Source organism: Ranitomeya variabilis, chromosome 2 (assembly GCF_051348905.1).
Source record: "Ranitomeya variabilis isolate aRanVar5 chromosome 2, aRanVar5.hap1, whole genome shotgun sequence".
Lineage (NCBI taxonomy): Eukaryota > Metazoa > Chordata > Amphibia > Anura > Dendrobatidae > Ranitomeya > Ranitomeya variabilis.
This window is the reverse complement of record NC_135233.1, coordinates 339,422,062-339,447,756: the sequence shown is the minus strand read 5'-3', so window position 1 is coordinate 339,447,756 and position 25,695 is coordinate 339,422,062. Positions and strand designations below refer to the sequence as shown.

The 25,695-nt window shown below is 41.6% G+C and overlaps 1 protein-coding gene across 6 annotated transcripts in view; it reads left to right on the top strand.

Moving 5' to 3' along the window:
- HTR2C (5-hydroxytryptamine receptor 2C) overlaps positions 1 to 25,695 on the top strand; it is a 720,745-nt gene that overhangs the window by 499,167 nt on the left and 195,883 nt on the right. Inside the window, exon 4 of one of the 6 annotated variants that reach the window (XM_077285386.1) lies at positions 4,967 to 5,035. The exons of the other annotated variants lie outside the window; for them this stretch is intronic. The gene's annotated coding sequence lies outside the window, so the exon portion shown is untranslated. The remainder of the gene's footprint in view (positions 1 to 4,966; positions 5,036 to 25,695) is intronic. 6 annotated transcript variants of the gene reach the window in all.

Genomic DNA, 25,695 nt, shown 5'->3' with positions numbered 1-25,695 from the left:
TAGCCCCGTAGAAAGGACAGAGCAAGTCTGGATTCTTTTTCTTCCAAAATGTTTTGCATGTTATACCCAAATACCTTGATTCCTTGTGTCCCCTCAGACTGCAGGCAAAGGAGTGGGGACATTTATCAAATTTATTCTGAAATTTTGTTGAACTGTCACAAGAGACCACGTTCTTGCAAATTTCAACACATAAAATGCTTTTTCTTGCTTCGATATGACAATCTTATGTCACACTATGTGAGCACATTTTAAATTTGACTCTTGAAAAATGAAAACTGTGCTGAGATTGGCTTCCAGTGGCAAATAATCCCATTTTGCTTTGATTTTCAGTCACTGGCCATTTACCACTCATGTTTCTTTAACTTCACTGCTAAAAAGAATAAAGGGAAAACTTAAACAACAGAATATAACTCCAAGGAAATCAAACTTCTGTGAAATTAAACTGTCCACTTAGGAAGCAACACTGTTTGACAATCAATTTCACATGCTGATGTGCAAATGGAATAGACAACAGATGAAAATTATTGGCAATTATCAAGACACCCTCAATAAAGGAGTGGTTCTGCAGGTGGGGACCACAGACCACATCTCAGTACCAATGCATTCTGGCTGATGTTTTGGTCACTTTTGAATGTTGGTTGTGCTTTCACACTCGTGGTAGCATGAGACGGACTCTATAACCCACACAAGTTACAGGTAGTGCAGCTCATCCAGGATGACACATCAATGAGAGCTGTTGCAAGAAGGTTTGCTGTGTCTGTCAGCGTAATGTCCAGAGGCTGGAGGTGCTACCAGGAGACAGGCTAGTACACCAGGAGATGTGGAGGGGGCCGTGGGAGGGCAACAACCCAGCATCAGGACTGCTACCTCAGCCTTTGTGCAAGGAGGAACAGGAAGAGCACTGCCAGAGCCCTTTCAAAATGACCTCCAGCAGGCCACAAATGTGCATGTGTCTGCACAAATGGTTAGAAACCGACTCCATGAGGATGGTCTGAGTGCTCGACGTCCACAGCTGGGGGTTGTGCTCACAGCCCAACACCGTGCAGGACGCTTGGCACTTGCCACAGAACACCAGGATTGGCAAATTTGCCACTGGCGCCCTGTGCTCTTCACAGATGAAAGCAGGTTCACACTGAGCACATGTGACAGACATGACAGAGTCTGGAGACGCTGTGGAGAGTGATCTGCTCCCTGCAACATCCTTCAGCATGACCGGTTTAGTAGTGGGTCAATAATGGTGTGGGGTGGTATTTCTTTGGCGAGCTGCACAGGCCTCCATGTGCTCGCCATAGGTAGCCTGAATGCCATTAACTACCGAGATGAGATCCTCAGACCCCTTGTGAGACCATATGCTGGTGTGGTTGGCCCTGAGTTCCTCCTAATTCAGGACAATGCCAGACCTCATGTGGCTGGAGTGTGTCAGCAGTTCCTGCAAGATAAAGGCATTGAAGCTATGGACTGACCCACCCATTCCCCAGACCTGATTCCGATTGAACACATCTGGGACATCATGTCTCACACCATCCACCAACATCACGTTGCACCACAGACTGTCCAGGAGTTGGTGGATGCTTTAATCTACGTCTGATAGGAGATCCCTCAGGAGACCATCTGCCGCCTCAACAGGAGCATGCCAAGGCATTGTAGGGAGGTCAAAGAGGCACGTGGAGGCCACACACACTACTGAGCATCATTTCCTTGTCTTGAGGCATTTCCACTGAAGTTGGATCAGCCTGTAACTTCATTTTCCACTTTGATTTTGAGCATCATTCCAACTGAAGACCTCCGTGGGATATTAGTTGTGATTTACGTTGATAATTTTTAGGTTTTATTGTTCTCAGCACATTCCACTATGCAATGAATAAAGATTTACAACTGGAATATTTCATTCAGTGATATGTAGGATGTGGGATTTTAGTGTCCACTTTATTTTTTTGAGCAGTGTACAAGCCTTTACTTTTGCATTTGCACCATTATTTTTGTGGTATATGGAAATCATACAGGATGACTTACACTGAGGTTCCTCATCTATAAGCCAGAGTGGAGAAATGATACAGTAAGTTAAACCAATTTCCAGACCTGCTGTTCCATACATTCATGGTTGGGTTCATTTAGAGAACTGTATGGATGAGGTTAACATCTACTGCTTGTATGTGAGTAAGAAGGAACTATATGTGCACTAATGAGCGCTCGTTGCACAACAGCGCATTTGAGCTAAACCTTATATTGCTGCGCACTTGAACTGAACATTATGGAGCTGTGCTCTTATTGGAAGTAAAGCTAACTGGATATTATCATATGGTTCATATGTCCTTAACCTGCTTACAGGCTACTGTACCTTCAATGATAAGATGGCACTGCTTTAACACTGAGGGTCATGTTGTATGTGTCTAGAACTTTCCAGTGGATCCTGTGTAATCCAGAATAACCAGATGTGAATTTGATCTATTGTTTTTTGAGAATCCAAAATGGACATCTTCCAACGAATCTTACTGACAATGGGTGGGAGTGACTGTCCTGAGCCTGTAGTGAGCCCAGGGTTTGTAAAGTTGTGTTTTCCTAAGTTACCTGTGTGCAGTGCATTAAGTACTATACTTTTTCATTTTCTGCTGATTACTGTAACCACCAAGCTCTGTGTCATCTACTGTAACCATAAAGCTCTGTGTCATCTACTGTAACCATCAAGCTCTGTGTCATCTACCAAGCTGTGTGTCATCTACTGTAACCACCAAGCTGTGTGTCATCTATTGTAACCACCAAGCTGTGTGTTATCTACTGTAACCACCAAACTGTGTGTCATCCCTTGTAACTGCCAAGCTTAGTGCCTTTGAAAGAAAGAGTGCAGCAGGAAGGCCTCTGAACCCACCTGGCTAGGTGGATCCTAAGTTGCTTCCAGGCTGCCCAGACCCCATCATCACCTGTTACCCATGCCCCAGACTGCACCTTCAGCTACCAAGTAAAGGCAAAGAAAACCACAGTCCTTGTGTCCTCCAGTCATTTCCTGCACCCTCAATCCTGCAGCCCAACGTCCAAGAACCCTTACAAAACTATACCGGTAGCCCTAGGGCCCTGCTCCACCTGTGAGGAGCAGAACCATCCCAGCTGCATCACCATCGGTCCCAGTGGTCTGCTTAATCAGGGTCGGCCACTCATTGCCGAACACCACAGGTGGCATCAAGTTAATTTTTATTACATTGCCCGACCTGGACCGAGTACCCTGCGGCCCTAGCGGGCGTCACACTAATCTATGTGAAATTAGGTTACAGATGTACTTTAAGTTACGTGTTAATGGGAAAAGTGTCTTCTAGAATTTATAGTTAGAACTTTATAGCATAAGCATAGGACACCATGGGACCCACACCTCTCTATAATGAGGGTTCCAGACTTAAGGCTTTAGTGAGATGAGAGGTCCTCTTTATTCACTTTTATGGCTATGAACCCAGTCTAGATATGTACCGGCCCTAGAGGCGAGAATAATGAGGAAAACTTCATCGTGACTCAACCATCCAGTCTTCGATCCTCTACATGGAATTAACTACTGGCTTCCGTAATTACAATGAGGATCCAAAGTTCTTTTTAAAAACAATCCTGCATCTAGAATAAAATCTTGCTTGCCTTATTACAAATTATGGCATAATTTGTATTTTAGGCAACATATTTTTTTTAGACTAAAATACAAAGGAATTGTGTCATCTTTAACTTTAGGCCTTTTAGAGATAATTTCATCTTCAACTTATTTAATTGTTCACAATAACAGTAATATTGACCATGTGTGCCCAAACTTTTACATACCACTGTATATGACTATTACTAAACTATCCATCGATTTATAGTTACATACATTGTGGAAACGAATTACTTGATTACATTTTTTCATTGTTTTCTACAGTATAACAGCTGCTACCATTTTTCATTCTTTCTAAAAGGATATAAAGTGGAAACTATATTTAAATTATCTTCTATAAGTAAATATGATCTGAATTATTATTCCTATTTTCGCTATTAGTATATCATCTCTGGATTACGTGACATGGGGCAAGGTAGACAGTGTAAGTCTATCTAGATAAACATATCTTCTATTTAGCTTCTAATAGGCTTAAACTTCTCAGTAGGGGTTCTGTATTCAATCTTTCTTTTTATATTTATATATTTGCTTAACCTTTAGGATTATGAATGAGCATAAATATTAATTTCTAAAATAAATATGACTTTTTGCAAAAACTTACATTCTACTCCATTAATACAGTTATTACAATGAAGAATAATGATATAATTAATAACATAAAATTCCTACAGTGGAGATTTACATAATACAGTATATGCAGTAATGCAGTTCTATATATCTATAGAATTAAATGCAGTCTGCTCTGTCAGACTAGGTCTATCCAGGCATGACATCCATGGCTACTATTGTCTATGAAAGTATGAAAGATGTTGTTACACATGCAATACTATTTCCAAATACCTTGTAAGAAAGCAGGAGGTAAGGTCCTGTTAGCAGATATGTTTCACCAAAGTGGTTGACCTTGGTAATGTAAAGTCTGTATTAGTAACATGAGAGTACTGAGAGAGTTTCAATTTTAATGGAATTTGGGACCGGAATTTAAGAGGAACCAATCGAGTCTGAGTGAGAATGGTCTTTCCCGTAATCCCGCCCTGGGCTTACAGGTCTAATAACAGCAGCTGGTTTAGCTCAGCAGGGTGGAGTTGTGCCACAGTTGAATACTGTAGAGGTGTGTTTGTTTGGTGAACGCATTTAAAACTTCTTTAGCTGATAATGCCTGAAATACTGAGATTGGGAAGGCGGCTACATTTACTTTGTTGCATTGTGCCTGAAGAAAAGACTGCCTGTCTTATTCATTTCTACTACAGAAAAGCTGTTCTCATTTGTTAGCTGTAATGTTTATGAAGGATGATAAATGTTATTCTACTTTGATCTAAACCCCCTTATCTGTGCATTTCCTAGTGACTACCAGAGAGCTTGAACCCCTAGAATCTATAGACCCTTTTACAGTGAAAATATATCCGGCACCCTGTGAGTGGACTATAACCTTCAACTTTATTTCAGGAACATAAATATAGACACCTAAATTAATTTTGGGTGTTTGAAATTGGTTATTTGAATGAATTATACTTTGAACCGGTTCATCATTTCCTGTTTTTTTTCTTAACAGTTTTCTTTTTCTTTTTTCTTTTGCTATTTGTTGATATTTTGTGCCAAATTATTTAAGATGGTACATGACATTTATGAATTTTGCACAACATAAAAAATGTTCTTTCACTTTGACTTTTTTGCAACTTTTCAGCACTCTCAGTGTTCGGTGTCGAGTTCCCGTCACTGCACAGGGGGAATCTCGAACCATCTCCGCTGCAGTCTCCCATTCTCCTCCAGCCGCAGTGGAGTCTGCTCAGCAGAGACGTCGGTCCCAGCATCTGGCTCAAGCTGATACTGTGTGGCTGGCTACTGCTATCCTTCCAGGCTCAGCCATCGTAACCAGTACTGATCAGCGGCGAGCGGGCGCCCCTGGGACTAAGTCCTGCTTTTCTTCTTCTGAGCATGCCCAAGGGACGACCTCCCATTGGAGGTCAGGGGTCACATGCTCAGGTCCTGTAGCAGCACCTATTGGACCATTAGGAAGGTCCTGGAGAGCTTCCGCTATAAAAACCTAGTATAAACCTGTTATCGTATGTGGATGTATGCCTGTTCTAGTGATTGCTCCTTAATCATTCCCATTCCTAGTGTTGTTGAATGCTCATGAATGTTGGAGCTACCTAGCTATCCTAAACACAAGAGCACGATCCTACTGCGTCAAACCTGCAGCGACCACCATTGCGGTGCCGTGCGCAATCAGTGCTCTTTCCTAGCCCTAGTTAGGGTGGTTAGTGGCGTCCGCCAGAGCGGCGCTGTACGCTGTACGCACTCTGTGCGGTAATCTTAAATCAGTTCTGACAACCGGTCAGTGTAGGGTGGGAACTCCCGCTTGATCTCAGCATCTGACTCAGGGCGTCCTCAGGCGCGGGCTTAAAAGCCACTGAGGGTCAGAGCGAGATCAATCACCAGCATAGTGGGGGTGGGTTTCAGGGATCCCACTAGCGTCCATCTGCTGTATCCTGTGACTGCTAACAGGGCACACCATTTCCTTTGTTTCCCTGCGAGTCTGTGAAGCAACAGAGCTCGCATCAGTTCATACCGGATGGCGGAACCCGTGTTTATTCTGGCGTAGTACCTACATATAGTGCTGCCATTACCTAGCAGCAGGTTCCATCTCTGCACGATGGACCCCGGGCTGCGAATTCACCTTTTACTATCTTTATATTTATTCGGTGCGTTCCACCAGCCCTAACACTCAGTCTCAAAATTTGAGAAAAAATGTCAACCATACATAATGTGCTAATGTGCTACGTAATGTGCTAATAATTTGGTCTTGCTCGCTCTCGACAATTAGAGCCTTTTTAACATTGTGATTCGTCGTAAATATATTTGACACATATCAAAATTTTGGGGAATATTTTGGTGAATCCGGCAGATTTTAATTTAAAATGATCCTCTCACCTCTATGTCTCGGTATTTCGTCACTACCGACAGTCAGAGCACATTTCTTAGCATTTCTGAATTACTTATGGTCAGGGGCACATTCAGCTTGATGTATTTGTCCAGGATGTGTTGTATCTGCCTATAGTGAAGGGACGGCTTAAGTAAGCAATGCAGCCTGCACTGCACAAAATACTTTCATGTCTCTCAAAGGGATTTCAATCCTTTACCGGGTATAAAAACACAAAGAGTGAAGCTACCTAGAAGATCCTTGTTGCTGCTGCAGCTAACATTTTATAGTCTCTCTGGCTTAGATCAGACAGACATTTATGCTGGAAGCAGATTGTAAAACATGCTAAGAAACGGTGTCAAAAAGGTACTGAAAACTTGTAAAATAAAACTTGGCTGTTGAAAGTATTCAGAGCAAAATAGAGAGTTTCCATGGTTACAATATTATGCTTCATTATATGTGGATGTTATGATGGCCAAGAAAACGGGAAACAATCATGAGATTATTTAGCTCTCTACTTTATTGAATGGTTAAGATACTGGAGTTCATCAGTGATGTATTAGGGGATTACAATATACCGTTGCAAGACGGCATTAAGATAAATTTGCCTGTAGTTTTGCTGGCAAGGATTTAGTGCGGTGTACAAACTGAAATGTTGGTAAGAACACTCATAGAGGCAATATATTTTATATAGACCTATATTTTATAGCAAATTAATGAAATCTGGCTAAAAGAAAAACTATCTTTGTTGCCTATAGCAAACCTTTCGTTTAAAGGGAACCTGTCACCCCCAAAATGGAAGTTGAGCTAAGCCCACCGGCTTAGGAACTAGTTTTTACAAACAATGAAAACAGTGTTACCCTGGATATGCAAGAAAGAAACACCACTAACTACCACACACACATCTAGCCCGGATCAGGTAGGTCCCCTGCGCTGCACAACCAATAGGCCCAGTATGTGCTATCGGGTACACTATAATTTGCCTGACCCGTGATTCTGCCTAATGCACTAAACGGGAGTTACCCTGAGCAAGGGTGTAGTTAGATGAGTGCAAGAGGCGGCCCCTGCAGTGGTGCAGAACAGAGATTCACAAACTTAACAATTCTCTAAAATTCCAATTCTATTATGCTGTCTATACACAAGCTCATCCACTGAGGGGAGTTTCTAGCTAAGGTTCACACAGCCCTCTTAGCAAACCATACTTCTAACTGAAAATTTAGGTTTGGCGCCAAACTCTAAAGTCTGTGTGCATGCACCTACCGGGAACCCTGTGATGGGGCCTGGTCTCAGTACTTACCAGCCATTAACTGCTCACAGAAGTGGCTGTCTGATTGTACTGATCACAGAAGTGGATGTCTAATCATCTGAACGGCCATTTAGCAGGGAGACTGTCGAGTGGATCCTGGGCTTGTCACCTGGAGTGCAGTATTTGCCTGACAGGCTAGCAGAAGGCCATTTACGTCACAGCCAATGCTTTGGGTGGAATACAACTCTGCATCCAACCGTAGTCATCCCCCAAACGTGATTTTACTTCTCTGACAGGAATCACAGGAACAGTTGCACCTTTCCTCAGTAATCTGACCAGCTCCTGTCACATCTGTCTCTCACTAACTGCACTCTAAGATGGCCACCTGCAACTCTCAGTCATCCTTCAGTTTCCAACTATCGCTGGGGGCGGCTCAAACTAGTTATTTCCAGAATCTGCAAACCTCCGCCATCTAGTGGCTAAAACACCAATAACACAGGTAATCATATCTACTAAAATAGCTTTAGAAGGGGTTTGGAGCGGGAATCTTCAACCACCCTCCCAAAACTGTACGTCATTCCATGGGTGCCTGAGTATGAAGAGAACACCTTAAAAAGGCTGTAGATGGCCTCTATATTACATGTGAAGGATTTATCACTAAGAGATTAACATTTTCGGATTAGTTCAGCAACTAAGCACGTCACTGTCTATCGACTTTGCACACAGACAGTCTGATGTGGGCAGGGTTAGCTTTCTTAACTCTGCTTCATTCTAAATCTCACAGCTCTGATTGTGTCAGAACTGCCTCACTCAGTAAACTAAGTGACATAATTGGATTCAGGGTTTCTTTGTCTACGTTACACTGCTCACAGGTGAGGTAGCAATAGCATGCTGACAGATTCCCTTTAACGGTCGGGCGATTTTTCATTTTTGAGTTTTTGTCTATTTTTTCCTCTTATTCAAAGAGCTGTAACATTTTTATTTTTCAGTTGACATAGCTATGTCAGGGCTTGGTTTTTGCAGGACGAGTTTTATTTTTGAATTACATCATCCATTTTATCATGTGAAAAAAAGTGTAGCAAAATAGCAAAAAAGTGCAATTCCTCAATTCGTTTTTTTTATTATTATTATTTACAGCTTTCATTTTACAGTAAAAATGACCTGGTTATATGATTCTCCAGGTCAGTATGATTATTGAAATGCTGAACATGTATAGTTTTGGGGGGAATTTTAAGTGGTGAAAAGATATCCAGAAATTTGAGAAAAATAAAAATAAATAAATTTGCTTGTGACAACATTTTTCATGAGCCATAACCTTTTCAATTTTCATGATATGGAGTTGTATGAGAGCTTTTTCTTGTGCCCTGAGCTGATGTTTTTATTTATATCATTTTGGGCTTAATATGAATATTTGATAGCCTTTTATTACAATTCTTGGGTTGTTGCTTTGTCTGTTAAACTGCAATTCTGGCGTTTTGATTATTTTTCTTATAAGACTTCTACCAAAATATAAAATAAATTAATCAGATTGGTAAATTGGACGTTTATGAAGGCAGCGATACCATGTATATTTACTTTTTAATTTCTTAATTTTTAAAGGGGGAGAAGGTGGTGATTTATACTTTTTAATTTGTTTGCATTTTTTAAAACTTTTTTTTTTACTTTTACTGCATTTGTTGGTCCCCTTAGAGAACTTGATTCTGCCATTATCTGATCGCATGTCCTATATACAGCATTGCCACAACATTGCTGTACCTATATAACAAGAATCACAGTCTCCTATGAATGCCAGCCATGGGCTGGCTTTCACAGCAGTACAGTCATAACAGGCAAAGGGGTCTTTAGCAGACACCAGGCCATAATGATAACCCATTGGCACTCTGTGATCACATCAACAGTGCACCAAAGGGCACATAGAACACCTCTACCCCTTGCCAATATGTTGTCATTGCAGCAGTTACAGATTGGCATTTCACAGGTTATCGGCCAGGGGCAAAGCTCTATTTCACCTGCATCTGTTAGAGGTAGATGATGGCTGACTAAATCAGCCATCTTCTGCCAGCAAAGATGCAGGATCATCTAGTGAGTCCACATCAGATTCAAGGAGATAGCATATGACATTAAAGGGTTAAAACTACTATTAATCTCATTGCAACATGTAAATGAAAGCAGTTTTTGGTGCTCACTCGCACTAACTCCCATTGGCCCTCTGCAACACCATTAAGGGACAACCATGGTTTACCATGGTAGCTGGGGCCTGCAGCCTGCTGAATGAGGGGCAACCATGGTTTACCATGGTAGCTGGGGCCTGCAGCCTGCTGAATGAGGGGCAACCATGGTTTACCATGGTAGCTGGGACATCTCAGCCTGCTGAATGCCCAATTCTACATGAATTTCCGTTCCCTCTTATCTTGTTACTTCTGTGAAACTCAGCCTCAGGCCGAGCTCCATCAGTAATTAAGATTTTCTCTAAATTCTGCAAAAATTTCGTATTTCAGTATATAATATAAGCGATTAAACATCTCCAGTTAAGTAAGAAGACTAAAAAAAATTAAGTTTAATGAAAGAAAATATAAAATCAAAAGAAAATGTTAAAAATAATAAACAAATTAGAGGGTTAAGGAGCATTTACATCAAAAATCCACATTGCAAACTACTTCAAATACTCTTTGAATTCTATTTCTATTCATTTCAATGCAAAATTCACTATGCTGTTCATATGGCAATTATTTTTAGCCTTTTTTTCCAAAAAGTTTTGAAAAGCTTTTTACAGAAAAAAAATTAAGTCACTTCTTAGAGGCAGAATCCTCAAAGATTCCTCTCCCAACTTTTACTGTGTTAAAATGGAGAATTTAATTGTTGTAAAATGATTTCTCAATAAATATATTTTATTAAAGTTATCTATGATGCAGAGGATAAAATTATGTATAACTTCAAAAAAGCAACATGTTAGGGTATGTGCAGGTGATCAGGCAGGGCTTTGGATCCAGCGCATGTCTGCTGTGTCGAAAGCAGTGCTGTCCATTGAACGCAGCTGAATCCGCATGTGTTCACTGAACCGTGCGGATTCACCACGTCCAATACATTGAACGGGTGAAATTTCTCTTACAGAGACTCGCGTCTCCACAAGTTATATAGATATACTGTGGTCTGGAGAGCCGAGCCACATGTCCGTCTCTGAGGGAGAGACGTGGTCATCTGTGGACCGATAGCGGACATAGAAATTCTTGGAATCTCATCCACTATGCTGTCACAGCTGGATGCTGTGGGTTAAACGCTGCACAAGTATGCTGCTTCCAACCCAGAGCTTTTACTGATCCTGAGCACATACAGTGCCTTGCGAAATTATTCGGTCCCCTGGAACTTTTCAACCTTTTCCCACATATCATGCTTCAAACATAAAAATACCAAATGTAAATGTTTGGTGAAGAATCAACAACAAGTGGAACACAATTGTAAAGTTGAACGAACAGTATCACGGACCTGCCTGTTGTGTTCCTTGGTCTTCATGATGCTCTCTGTCCTTCAAACAGAACCCTGAGACTATCACAGAGCAGGTGCATTTATACGGACAATTGATGACACACAGGTGAATTATATTTATCATCATTAGTCATTTAGGACAACATTGGATCATTCAGAGATCCACAATGAACTTCTGGAGTGAGTTTGCTGCACTGAAAGTAAAGGGGCTGAATAATATTGCACGCCCCACGTTTCAGTTTTTGAATTTCCACAAAAATGTAAAATAACCAATACATTTCATTCAACTTCACAATTGTGTTCCACTTGTTGATTCTTCACCAAAAATTTACATTTGGTATCTTTATGTTTGAAGCATGATATGTGGGAAAAGGTTGAAAAGTTCCAAGGGGCCGAATACTTTCGCAAGGCATTGTACCCTTATGGGGATCTTGGTCATCAGCCAGTGGAAGTGATGCAAACTTGGTAACAGTCAATATATTTAGGGCACCTGCAGACAAGTGTATGAAATATCATCTGAGTTTCATCCAGAAAAAGAGAACGATTTCTTTCTAATTTTCATGAGATTTTCGTCCATGTGCCATCCATTTTTTATGTCCACATGAAGTCCATGTGCGATCCATTTTAATATAACTACAATAAAACATCTACATTTCTTAGGTTTATAATAGAAATATATCAGAAAAAATTGGATGGTCCGTGTGGGATCCGATTTCCTTTCTCACATCCATAGACTTGACAGCGTGAGTTTCATCCAAGACTCAGATGAAAGTAGTGCATGTTGCAATTTTTTTCTTACATACATTCAAACCAATAAAAAAAACATTAATTTGAAGAGCCCTGCTGAATAACATGGATCAATGTGCTGTCTGATTAACAAGCCCTTAAAGCCGAAAAGGTGCCAAAGACAAGACCTACCTCTTTGACTGAAGGAAGAACAGAGATAGAGGGAAATCTCATCCCCGAAACGCGTTTCTTTTTTTGAAGATATACACAATTTTATTCTGTGAGTACTATATATTTTCATGTAGTAAAAAATAAATTATTCATTTTAATACAACAGGGACAGGTAGATCAATAACTTTTTTCAACAATTTTTTTCCATTTTTTAGCTCATCTGATTCACTCAGATTCGTCTTTTTTATGCTTAGGGGAGTGGAATTTTCAGCATAGTTTATTTTCAAGGCTGAAGATAACCTAGGGTGGTTGTGATTTTGTTGTCAAGTACATTTGTTCCATGAGTACGTCTTTGCAGTAAAAAGACAAGCAGTGTGATGAATGGGATTTTTGGTTCACGCTCTGAAAGACTAGAGCAATGTAACCCTGTGATACAGAGCATATGCGGATTTATCTTCTGTGTGGACACCAAATTATCGCAATATGCCAGCATTGTGCAGAAAATGGCATTTCGGAGAATGTTATAGCAGACTTCACAGAGGAGGTTGTAAGACTGTTGGCAGAAGGCTGCACTATGTTTAAAGACAAGAGCAATTACAATGTTTTCTTTCAGAACCTTTCAAAGCACTTAACACAAAATACTTCCAAAACGCAGTGTGGAGTAAATGACAAACCAATGTCAGAGGTAGAAGAAGAAACATTCCCCCAAAAAAGCCCCTCAAAAAATGAAAATGAACAGGTGTTAATTGGCGATGACACTCCTGAATTAAGCAATTCTGAGTATAATGGGATCAGGGGATTTTAATATCATCAGAAATAAATATTAGAATTTTCAGAAAGTATTTGCATACATGTTATTCATTTTTTAGTTATTGACCTTGGATGTGGAATTAAGTATGCAAAAGTAAAATTTGTAAATTGACTCAGTCATAGAATAATGGGCAATATTTTATATATTTCATAGTAAAATTAAACAAAGATGTAAAGGTCCACATTTGTAAAGACCGTCTCATGAAGACCACTCTTTTCTAGATACCTTGTTGATTAACATATAATTACATTTCTTGCTTATCTGGCTACTCATGGCAGCCTTCGGAGGGGTAATGCATGTGCAGCCTCAGCTTCTAAAGGAATTTGGATATAGACATGCTTCATTCTAATTAGGGTTTGTCATTTTGAAACAACCTTTTTAATCAATCTTGGCACAAGATGGAAAATTTAAGGCATCACTTCAGCAATTTTTTTATTTCAGTGCTGAAGTTGTGCTTCTAATCTAAGGTCCTTGACGCTGCCCTTATACCTACCTGTTGACCTGCCGGTTTGCTCCAGTATTAGCTGGAAGTGCCGGAGGTCACTAATCAATGTAGGTCTATGAGAGCCTTATTCTGACTCTCATAGACTTAAAGCTTGTGACATAACTTTTTACTTCTGGTCAGTCAGAAGTTCTAGTGACAAGATTGCTGTTATGGACCTGGTGGTTAGGTGCACCAGGAATGACCTGATAGTTAAACACGGAATCGGGACGAGCTCTGGGGAAATGGGAACTCTGCTGACCGCAAACCCTACTCCTATCAACACAACTAGAAATAGCCGTGGAGCGTGCCTGACTCTGCCTAGACGCCTCTTCACAGCCTAATAGCTAACTACCCCTAAAGAAAGGAAACAAAGCCTCACTTGCCTCAAAGAAATTTCCCCAAAGGTATAAGCAGCCCCCCACAAGTATTGACTGTGAGTTAAGAGGAAATCACAAACACAGGATGAAATAGGCTTTAGCAAAGAGAGGCCAGTCTAACTAAACAGATTGAGGATAGAAAAGGGATCTTTGCAGTCAACACAACAAACTACAAAAACCACGCAGAGTGTGCAAAAAATACCCCCGCACCGACTCACGGTGCGGTGGTGCCACTCTGCACCCCCAGAGCTTCCAGCTAGCCAGGCAGTTTCATGATAGCAAGCTGGACTAGAACTTAGCAAGAAAAACCATAAGTAACAAATGAACAAGCCGGAACTTAGCTTTTGCTGGAGTAGACAGGTCCTCAGAAAGATCCAGGAGAGATCTGAACCAGTACTAGAACATTGACAGCTGGCATGGAGTAACGATCTGAGTGGAGTTAAAGAGAATCCTAGCCTAGCCCTAAATGAGGGCAGCTGGGGAAGGAATCTCAGAACCAGCAGCTCCCCTCACAGCCACCAGAGGGAGTCCAAGGACAGAACTCACCGAAGTACCATTCATGACCACAGGAGGGAGTTCGAGAACGGAATTCACAACAGTACCCCCCCTTGAGGAGGGGTCACCGAACCCTCACCAGAGCCCCCAGGCCGATCAGGACGAGCCAAATGAAAGGCACGGACTAAATCGGCAGCATGGCATCAGAGGCAACAACCCAGGAATTATCCTCCTGACCATAGCCCTTCCATTTGACCAAGTACTGAAGTTTTCATCTCGAAATACGAGAATCCAAAATCTTCTCCACCACATACTCCACACCAGGACAGTCCGAAGGCTCAACCTGCCCTGAAGAAAAACGAGGATGAAAACCAGAATTACAAAAAAAAGGCGAAACCAAAGTAGCCAAACTGGCCCGATTATTAAGGGCGAACTCAGCCAATGGCAAGAAGGTCACCCAATCATCCTGATCCGCAGAAACAAAACATCTCAGATAAGTTTCCAAAGTCTGATTGGTTCGTTCGGTTTGGCCATTTGTCTGAGGATGGAAAGCCGAAGAAAAAGACAAATCAATGCCCATTTTAGCACAAAAGGACCGCCAAAACCTTGAAACAAACTGGGAACCTCTGTCAGACACGATGTTCTCCGGAATGCCATGCAAACGAACCACATGTTGGAAAAATAATGGAACCAAATCAGAGGAAGAAGGCAATTTAGGCAAGGATACCAAATGGACCATTTTAGAGAAGCGATCACAAACCACCCAGATGACCGACATCCTTTGAGAAACAGGAAGATCTGAAATAAAATCCATGGAAACATGCGTCCAGGGCCTTTTCGGGACCGGCAAGGGCAAAAGTAACCCACTGGCACGAGAACAGCAGGGCTTAGCCCGAGCACAAGTCCCACAAGACTGCACAAAAGAACGCACATCCCGCGACAAGGAAGGCCACCAAAAGGACCTAGCCACCAAATCTCTGGTACCAAAAATCCCAGGATGACCAGCCAACACCGAAGAATGAACCTCAGAGATAACTCTATTAGTCCATCTATCAGGGACAAACAGTTTCTCCGCTGGACAACGGTCAGGTCTATCAGCCTGGAACTCCTGCAGCACCCGCCGCAAATCAGGGGAGATGGCAGACAGAACTACCCCCTCTCTGAGAATACCAGCCGGCCCAGGAACCCCAGGAGAATCAGGCACAAAACTCCTTGAAAGGGCATCAGCCTTCACATTCTTAGAACCCGGAAGGTACGAAACCACAAAATTGAAACGGGAGAAAAACAGCGACCAAAAAAGCATCAACCTCGACCTGAAAAAGGAGCGAAACATCTGGCTGACACAACACAGGAGCCGAAGAGAAACGACGTTTCAACTCCTGAAAAGCCTCAACGGCTGCAGAGGACCAATTCACCATATCAGCACCCTTCTTGGTCAAATCAGTCAACGGTTTAACAACACTAGAAAAATTAGCGATGAAGCGACGGTAAAAATTGGCAAAGCCCAGAAATTTCTGAAGGCTCTTCACAGATGTAGGCCGAGTCCAATCATAAATAGCTTGGACTTTAACAGGATCCATCTCGATAGTAGAAGGGGAAAAAATGAAGCCCAAAAAGGAAACCTTCTGAACTCCAAAGAGACACTTAGATCCCTTCACAAACAAGGAATTAGCACGAAGGACCTGGAACACCATTCTGACCTGCTTCACATGGGACTCCCAATCATCCGAAAAGACCAAAATATCATCCAAATATACGATCATGAATCTATCCAGATACTTTCGGAAGATGTCATGCATAAAGGACTGAAACACAGAGGGAGCACTAGAAAGGCCGAATGGCATCACCAGGTACTCAAAATGGCCCTCGGGCGTATTAAATGCTGTTTTCCATTCATCACCCTGTTTAATACGCACGAGATTATACGCCCCTCGAAGGTCTATCTTGGTGAACCAACTAGCCCCCTTAATCCGAGCAAATAAATCAGACAGTAGAGGCAAAGGGTACTGAAATTTGACCGTGATTTTATTAAGAAGGCGGTAATCTATACAAGGTCTCCGAGAACCATCCTTCTTGGCCACAAAAAAGAACCCTGCTCCCAATGGTGACGACGACGGGCGGATATGCCCTTTCTCCAAGGACTCCTTTATATAACTCCACATAGTGGCGTGTTCTGGCACAGACAAATTGAAAAGTCATCCCTTAGGGAACTTGCTACCAGGAATCAAATTAATAGCACAATCACAATCCCTATGAGGAGGTAGGGTACTAGACTTGGGCTCATCAAATACATCCCAGTAATCCGACAAAAACTCAGGGACTTCAGAAGGAGTGGAGGAAGAAATTGACAACAATGAAACATCCCCATGTACCCCTTGACAGCCCCAACTGGACACCGACATTGATTTCCAATCCAATACTGGATTATGGACCTGCAGCCATGGCAAACCCAACACGACCACATCATGCAGATTATGCAACACCAAAAAGCGAATATCCTCCTGATGCACAGGAGCCATGCACATGGTCAACTGGGTCCAGTGCTGAAGCTTATTCTTGGCCAAAGGCGTAGCATCAATTCCCCTCAAAGGAATGGGATGCTGCAAGGGCTCCAAGAAAAAAACACAGCGCCTGGCAAACTCTAAGTCCATCAAATTCAGTGCAGCGCCTGAATCCACAAATGCCATAACAGAATAGGATGACAAAGAGCAAATCAGAGTAACGGACAAAAGAAATTTAGGCTGTACAGTATCAATGGTGACAGACCTAGCGAACCGCTTAGTGCGCTTAGGACAATCAGAGATAGCATGAGTGGAGTCACCACAGTAAAAACACAGCCCATTCTGACGTCTATGTTCTTGCCGTTCAGCTCTGGTCAAAGTCCTATCACATTGCATAGGCTCAGGCCTCTGCTCAGAGGATACCGCCAAATGGTGCACAGTTTTGCGCTCACGTAAGCACCGATCGATCTGTATGGCCAAGGACATTGATTCATTCAGACCAGCAGGCGTGGGGAACCCCACCATAACATCCTTAAGGGCTTCAGAAAGACCCTTTCTGAAAATTGCTGCCAGGGCACACTCATTCCACTGAGTAAGCACAGACCACTTTCTGAACTTCTGGCAATATACCTCCGCTTCATCCTGACCCTGACACAAAGCCAGCAAAATTTTCTCTGCCTGATCCACAGAATTCGGTTCATCATAAAGCAATCCCAGCGCCAGAAAAAACGCATCTACATTACGCAATGCAGGATCTCCTGGCACCAGGGCGAATGCCCAGTCTTGAGGGTCGCCACGCAACAAAGAAATAATGATTCTCACTTGCTGAATAGGGTCACCAGAAGAGCAGGGTTTCAGAGCAAGAAACAGTTTACAATTGTTTTTGAAATTCAGAAATTTAGATCTATCCCCAGAAAACAAATCAGGAATTGGAATTCTAGGCTCCAACATAGGATTCTGAACTACATAATCTTGAATGTTTTGTACCCTTGCAGCGAGTTGATCTACACTAGAGGACAGACCTTGAATGTCCATATCCAAACCTGAGTTCTGAACCACCCAGAGTTTAAGGGGAAAAGAAAGGCAAAACACACTGCAGAGGAAAAAAAAATGGTCTCAGAACTTCTCTTTTCCCTCTATTGAGATGCATTAACACTTTGTGGGCCAGCTGTACTGTTATGGACCTGGTGGTTAGGTGCACCAGGAATGACCTGATAGTTAAACACGGAATCAGGACGAGCTCTGGGGAAATGGGAACTCTGCTGACCGCAAACCCTACTCCTATCAACACAACTAGAAATTGCCGTGGAGCGTGCCTGACTCTGCCTAGACGCCTCTTCACAGCCTAAGAGCTAACTACCCCTAAAGAAAGGAAACAAAGCCTCACTTGCCTCAGAGAAATTTCCCCAAAGGTAAAAGCAGCCCCCCACAAGTATTGACTGTGAGTTAAGAGGAAATCACAAAAACAGGATGAAATAGGCTTTAGCAAAGAGAGGCCAGTCTAACTAAACAGATTGAGGATAGAAAAGGGATCTTTGCGGTCAACACAACAAACTACAAAAACCACGCAGAGTGTGCAAAAAATACCCCCGCACCGACTCACGGTGCGGTGGTGCCACTCTGCACCCCCAGAGCTTCCAGCTAGCCAGGCAGCTTCATGATAGCAAGCTGGACTAGAACTTAGCAAGAAAAACCATAAGTAAAAAATGAACAAGCCGGAACTTAGCTTTTGCTGGAGTAGACAGGTCCTCAGAAAGATCCAGGAGAGATCTGAACCAGTACTAGAACATTGACAGCTGGCATGGAGTAACAATCTGAGTGGAGTTAAAGAGAATCCTAGCCTAGCCCTAAACGAGGGCAGCTGGGGAAGGAATCTCAGAACCAGCAGCTCCCCTCACAGCCACCAGAGGGAGTCCAAGGACAGAACTCACCGAAGTACCATTCATGACCACAGGAGGGAGTTCGAGAACGGAATTCACAACAGATTGCACAGTGGAAATGGAGCAGCACCAATAAAAAGTGAACACGGAGGGCAAGTATAAGTCTAGGGTCAAGGACCTTAAATTTGTAGCACCACTCCACCGCTGAAAACCCCCCCCTGGAGTGGCGATTCAAGTGATAAGTCTGTTTATACAATTGATTGACATATATCTGCTGACTTAGTAGAGAGCTATTAATCCAGTAGAACGGTGCAGGGAGAAACCGGATGAGTGCGGCACTGAATTAGTCTTGTCTCAGCCTATAGTCCCCCTTAGATCACTAACTTTGCTTTCTCCTAAATTGTTTGGCCAAAACTGGTCATTTATTTCAACTAAACATTTTGATGATTGAAAGTGAAACATGCATGGTTGCAATCGTGCAGTCAAGCCAGGATCTGATTCATGCTCTTCTTTTTTTGGGCAGCATGAATGGACTGACTGGTTCCCTTTAAAAATCTGTAAATCATCCCACAAATATCAAAACTTAAAATAATTTTCTCATAAAAATGTAAAGACAAAAAAAGAAAAAAAAATTATAATGCTGAACTTATTTAACAAGAGATATCTGCACGAAATATATTTTAATTGCATTAGATTGAAACATTTAATTGGACAGTTCCATTAGGATGTACTGTATTTTAAACGAAGCGTATTAGACCTTTAATTTATTTTAAACTAAAAAGAGGAATGATGTGCAACTTAATTACATAGCATATGCAATTAAATCTCTAATCACTTGACGCTAGTTTACTTCTCCAAGGATAAAATATGAAGGTTTTAGTTATATTTGTCTGCTCCATGGCACAAAGCCTAACTAGCATATACTGTATCTATTAATTCATTCATTTGACTTGTTTATGTAGCGCTACTAATTTCGACAGCAATTTACAGATATCATCATCACTGTCCCCATTTGGGCTCATAATCTTATTTCCCTATCAGTATGTCTTTGGAGTGTGGTAGGACACCGAAGTTCCAGGGGAAACCCATGTAAATGTGGGGGAACATACAAACATACAAACATCTTGTAGATGTTCTCCTTGTTGGTATGAATAAAAATCATGACAGTTTTCCCACAAAAATGAATATGTGTATAATCTGTGCATCATGATTTATATTATCCTGCTTGAAGAAAAAAGTTTAATTTTCAACATCAAATAAAAAACCCAAGAAGCTAGCGCTGTCTATGGTCAGCACGCAATGCATAAAGTGCATATGCACATATTGATTTCTAACTGTACTTTAAAGTGAGAGATTTAGCAAACAGCTACCCCACCACGTCACAGCATTCTCAGATAGGGGCAGTCCTACTCTACGTTTTATTATATACGCTGTGCCATTATGGCCTCTTAAATGTATTAAAAGACATACTATATTGAATGCAAACGTACCTGAAGCATTTCTGAAACACTTCCCTGGCGCCAAAAGGGCAAGCGCAGAAAAACATCAACCGGGTCCGGACAAGATGTTCGGACATTTCAGATCTGACCTCCACACAGCCAAACCAGCAACCATGGATGAAGGGTGAAACAGGCCCAGACACAGATACATAATCAAGTAGAGCCTATGGGGGAGGGTAGGGCTGCTGCAAGTGTGTACAACAGCCTAGATCAATCACGATAAAGACAGATAAAATGGCTTTTTGGCTTTTTTATTTGATATTGGTTTGTGGCTGACGCCCACTTTTGCCTTGCGCGCTTGGTTATGCACGCCATTTTAGCTGTCTTTATCGTGATTGATCTAGGCTGCTGTACACACTAGCAGCAGCCCTCCCCTCCCCCATAGGCTCTATTTGATTTTGCATCTGTGTCTGGACCTGTCTTACTCTTCATCCATGGTTGCTGGTTTGGCAGTGTGGAGGTCAGATATGAAATGTCCAGATGTCTTGCCCGGACCTGGTTGGCGTTTTTCTGTGCTTGCCCTTTTGGCACCATGGGAGTGTTTCAGAAATGCTTCAGGTACGTTTGCATTTAATATAGTCTTGCTTTTAATACATTTAGGAGGCCGTAATGGCACAGCGTACACTCCCTGACAAAAGTTATGTCGCTTATCCATGTTATGTAAATAAAAGCTTATAACTTGACGTTAAATTCATCCATTGGTTGTATAAATTATTCTTTTGAAAGCTGAAACCCTCCAAAATGTGGTTTAGGTTAAGAAAATAAATTGGCATTAATGGAGAAATATTGATCAGTTAATGGACACAGAATGGTCAGATTTTGGCAAGACAAAAGTTTTGTCGCCCACAGAAAGTAATGTGATATTAAAACAAATAATTAACTTAAAATACAAATATATGTTGCATAACATTGGTGAATGAAGTTGTGGTGCTATTAGAGTCATATTTAATATTTTGTGTGACCTCCATGAGCGTGAAGGACTGCATCCATGCAGTTCAACAATTAATGAAGTCATCAGGAATAGCAAAGAATTCAGTCTTACATGCCTCCCAGAGTTCATCTAGATTCTTTGGTTTTGTCTTCCTAGCTTCCTCCTTCATCCTACCCCAAACATGCTCAATGATGTTCATGTCTGGTGACTGGGCTGGCCAGTCCTTGAGTATCTTGACCTTTTTTGCCTGGAGGAACTTTGCTGTAGAGATGGACGTATGAGATGGAGCACCATCCTGCTGCAGAATTTGACCCCTTTTATGATTTGGAATATAAGAGGGAGTTAATATTTCTTGATATTTTAGGCTATTGATATTGCCTTCCACCTTGCAAATGTTTCGCACACCCCCATACTGAATGTAACCTGTTATGATCTGGTGACCTTGGAGCCACATGAGAGACTTTCTCAGGAGTAGGTGGTACCTGTACTGACCGCAAACCCTAAACTAACACCGCAACTAGAAGTAGCCGTGGGATGTACCTAACACATCCTAGACTGTTATGACCCCAATGGCAGAGGGTCTCAGAAATAAATTCTAAGTCTGCAAACACAAAAAAACAGCTCATAGGGCAGTGGTAACTGGGCTGACCGTATATCTAATCCTAGCACCACAAATAGCAGCAGCCGGGGAACGTGCCTACGTTGGTTCTAGACGTCTCGCGCCAGCCGGAGAACTAACTAACCCTAGAAGGGAAAAGATAGACCTTTCTTGCCTCCAGAGAAAAGACCCCAAAAGTTGGATACAAGCCCCCAACAAATAATAACGGTGAGGTAAGAAGAAAAGACAAACGTAAGAATGAACTAGGTATTTAGCAAAGAGAGGCCCACTGACTAATAGCAGAATATAGTAAGATGACTTATACGGTCAGCAAAAACCCTATCAAAATTTCCACGCTGGATATTCAAGAACCCCCGAACCGTCTAATGGCCCGGGGGGAGAATACCAGCCCCCTAGAGCTTCCAGCAAAATCAGGAATCACATCTAGTACAAGCTGGACAAAAAATAATAGCAATACAAATAACCAAAAAACAAGGAAGCAGGACTTAGCTTAATTATGCACGAACCAGGACTAGCAGACAGGAGCAAACAGAAAGAACTGATTTACAACGATGCCAGGCACCAGACTGAGAATTCAGGAAGTTCATATAGCAACACCCCTGGACTAACGACCCAGGTGGGTGCCAAACTGAGGAAAGACAATCCCAGAGTCATATCACTAGTGACCACAAGAGGGAGCCAAAAAAGTCTAATTCACAACACTAGACACCTCGACACAGCCGGAGAACTAAATACCCCTATAGATGGAAATGGGAATTCTATCTTGCCTCAGAGCAGAACCCCAAAGGATAGGCAGCCCCCCACAAATATTAACTGGGAGTATAAGAGGAAAGACACACGCAGGCAGAAAAACAGGATTTAGCAAAAGAGGCACTTCTAGCTAAATAGAAAAGGATAGGACAGAATTCTAAGCGGTCAGTATTAAAATCCTAAAAATATCCACAGCAGATAATACAAATATTCCACATCTAACTAAAGACATAGAAAGTATATCTGCATCTCCTGAGAATCCAGCATGACTGAAAAATCCAAACAAAGTCTAAGCTGGACAAAAACACAATAAATTGCACTGAATTGCAAAGCACACTGCATGTGTGCACAGAGACAAAAAACAGACACTTATCTTATCTGAATTGGCAGCATGGCATGAGGAGCCAGAGAGAGATGCAATCCCTCCAAGTACAATGGACAACTGGCACTGACTCATGGAGCCTGCACACCTAAATACCTAATAGAGCTGCAATCAGAAGAAACACCTGCCCGGATTACAACCCCAAGACAACTGCACTACCACCAACAACCACCGGTGGGAGCCCAAGAGCAGAATTCACAACAGTAACCCCAGACTATGATCTTTCCACCACCAAATGTAACTTTTTTTCTGGGTGTATTTTGGATCCATACGGGCTCCCGTAGGTCTCCTGCAGTATTTGCTGTGGCTGTGGTGTAATTCTACTTAAGATTCATCAGAGAAATCCACCTTCTGCCACTTTTCCAGCGTCCATCTGTTTAGCAGGCTGTGGGACTTTGCAAATGCCACACGTTTATTTATTTGCCTTTTGTTTAATGCTGGCTTCTGGGCCTGTTGGAGCTCTACTGCAGTGGAAGAGGGGCTTGCTTTGGATTTTCTAACCAACAAACATTCCTCCTGAGCAGTTGTCTTGCGGGGTCTGCCGGACCTGGGCTTGTAAAACACATCTCCAGTCTCTTCAAATCTTTTTTTAATTCTTTGTACTTGACGTTGAGACACATTAAAGGTGCCAGCCACCTCTGCAGTGGATCTGGTCTTCAGCCTCTTGATAATCCAGACTTTGGTTGCAGGGTGGATTTTTGGCATGTTGTCAGAGCTCAATTTGCAGTTCAAGTGAAGATCTGGGGTGCTGGGTTTCTTTTTAAACACACACACTAATTAACCGATCATTTACTGAACACAGGTGAGGATGTAAACTAGGATTGGGTGCATTATATGACCAGGTGACAAAACTTTTGTCTTGCCAAAATCTGACCATTCTGTGTCCATTAACTGATCAATATTTCTGCATTGATGCCAATTTATTTTCTTAACCTAAACCACATTTCAGAGGGTTTCAGCTTTCAAAAGAATAATTTATACAACCAATGGATGAATTTAACATCAGGTTATAAGCTTTTATTTACATAACGTGGATAAGCCACATAACTTCTGTCAGGGAGTGTATATAAAAAACATAGAGTAGGACTGCCCCATCTGAGAATGCCGTGTTGTGGTGGGGTAGCTCAAAGGATTGATCAATTGTTTGCTAAATGTCTCAGTTTAAAGTACAGTTAGAAATTAATATGTGCATATGCACTTTATGTATTGCGTGCTGACCATAAGCAGCGCTGGCTTCTTGGCTTTTTTATTTTTTTCAACATGCATGTTCCATTTAAGCTTTTCATCTTGACTATTACAAATCGCAACATATTAGCAATAAATTACTTGTAAAAGTCTATATGTTAGTAAAATTCCCTATGATAATGAATATAGTTCTTATCAAATGCACCCATATTAGGACTTGAAAAGACTGACATGCATTTCTAGCCCATTACGGTGCAATTGTTTTGCAAATAAAAGTTATCAAAAACAGAAAATAATTGTGTTTGTTTTGAAGCAAGTGTATCATAATGCACCCAGGAATATCACTTCTGTTGAGTAGTGACATGTACAAGGATAGAATATGATTCATCTACTTAAATGGAGCAAAGTGATATACAATGCATAGTCCTGAGGAGAATCTATCCACTGGCCAACATGGTACCAAGATATATAATGTATCTTTCCTGTAGTCCTGAGGAGCAAACCCAAAAACTTGAAACTTGTATTACTTTACCTATTATTAACTCTAAAGCATTTTTTATGCATTAGTTTTATATGGCACAAACATGCTGCTTGAAGCGCATGTCAGAGCATGTGTAATAGCAGTGCACACTATTAACTGTTAGGATGTGGCGCCTTTATCCTTATACTCAGTGAGTAAACTCTATTTTTAAGAACATACTGTACATTAAAACTGGTATTGCAGGATGCCTGATTCACCCTCCTATTAGTTTTCTTTTTGCATTTGGAATTTCTAATCTAATTCTATTTTCTCTGTTCTTTAGTTCTATGTTATCATTATATTTATATATGTTCCTTTTTATGCACATAATTATGTAGCTGCTTAATACATTCAATCACAACCAGCAGCAATCTCTTTTAAACAATTAGTAAGGTTGTCAAAAGTATCTCTCTTCTTTTATTTCTGTATTAGCATTATGATTATCTGTGCACTTTTTGATGTACTCTATGATTTTATCTGCCTTGGCAGCAGTTGCAAAATGCTTGTTGCCACAGTTCAATTAATATGCCCATGTTCTTTTACATCTCACTTTTCCTGAGTGGTTTCTGATTTTGCATGTAATGTTGCATATTTTTTTTTTCTCATGGGCTAACCGAGTGTCTTCAGCGTGCTCGAATAATTTGTTTGAGTCTCCGCGCCTGCATGTCTCATGGCTGTTAAACAGCTGCAACATATGCATAGGTTGCCTAACAAACAGGCAATCCATGAATTTGTTGTGGCTGTTTAAGGCTGGTTTCACATTTGCGTTTGTTGCCACAGCGTTTGTACCGCATATAAACGCATGCGTCGTGTTTTCCTATATTTAACATTAAAAACGCATGCGTTTTTTTTGTTCGCGTTTTGCCACGTTTGATGACGCATGCGTTGTCTCATTGTTTGCGGCTTGGCGCGGAAATGCAACATGTAGTAATTTCTAGAGGCGTCTATTTGCCGCCAGGAAACGCATGCGGTCGATTGCGCAAGGATTGCGACCAAAAACGCATTGCTCTCTATGTGAACGCATGCGTTTTTAGCACATGCGTTTGGTTGCGTTTTTGAACGCAAGCGTTTCAATTGAGAAAAACATGTCTAG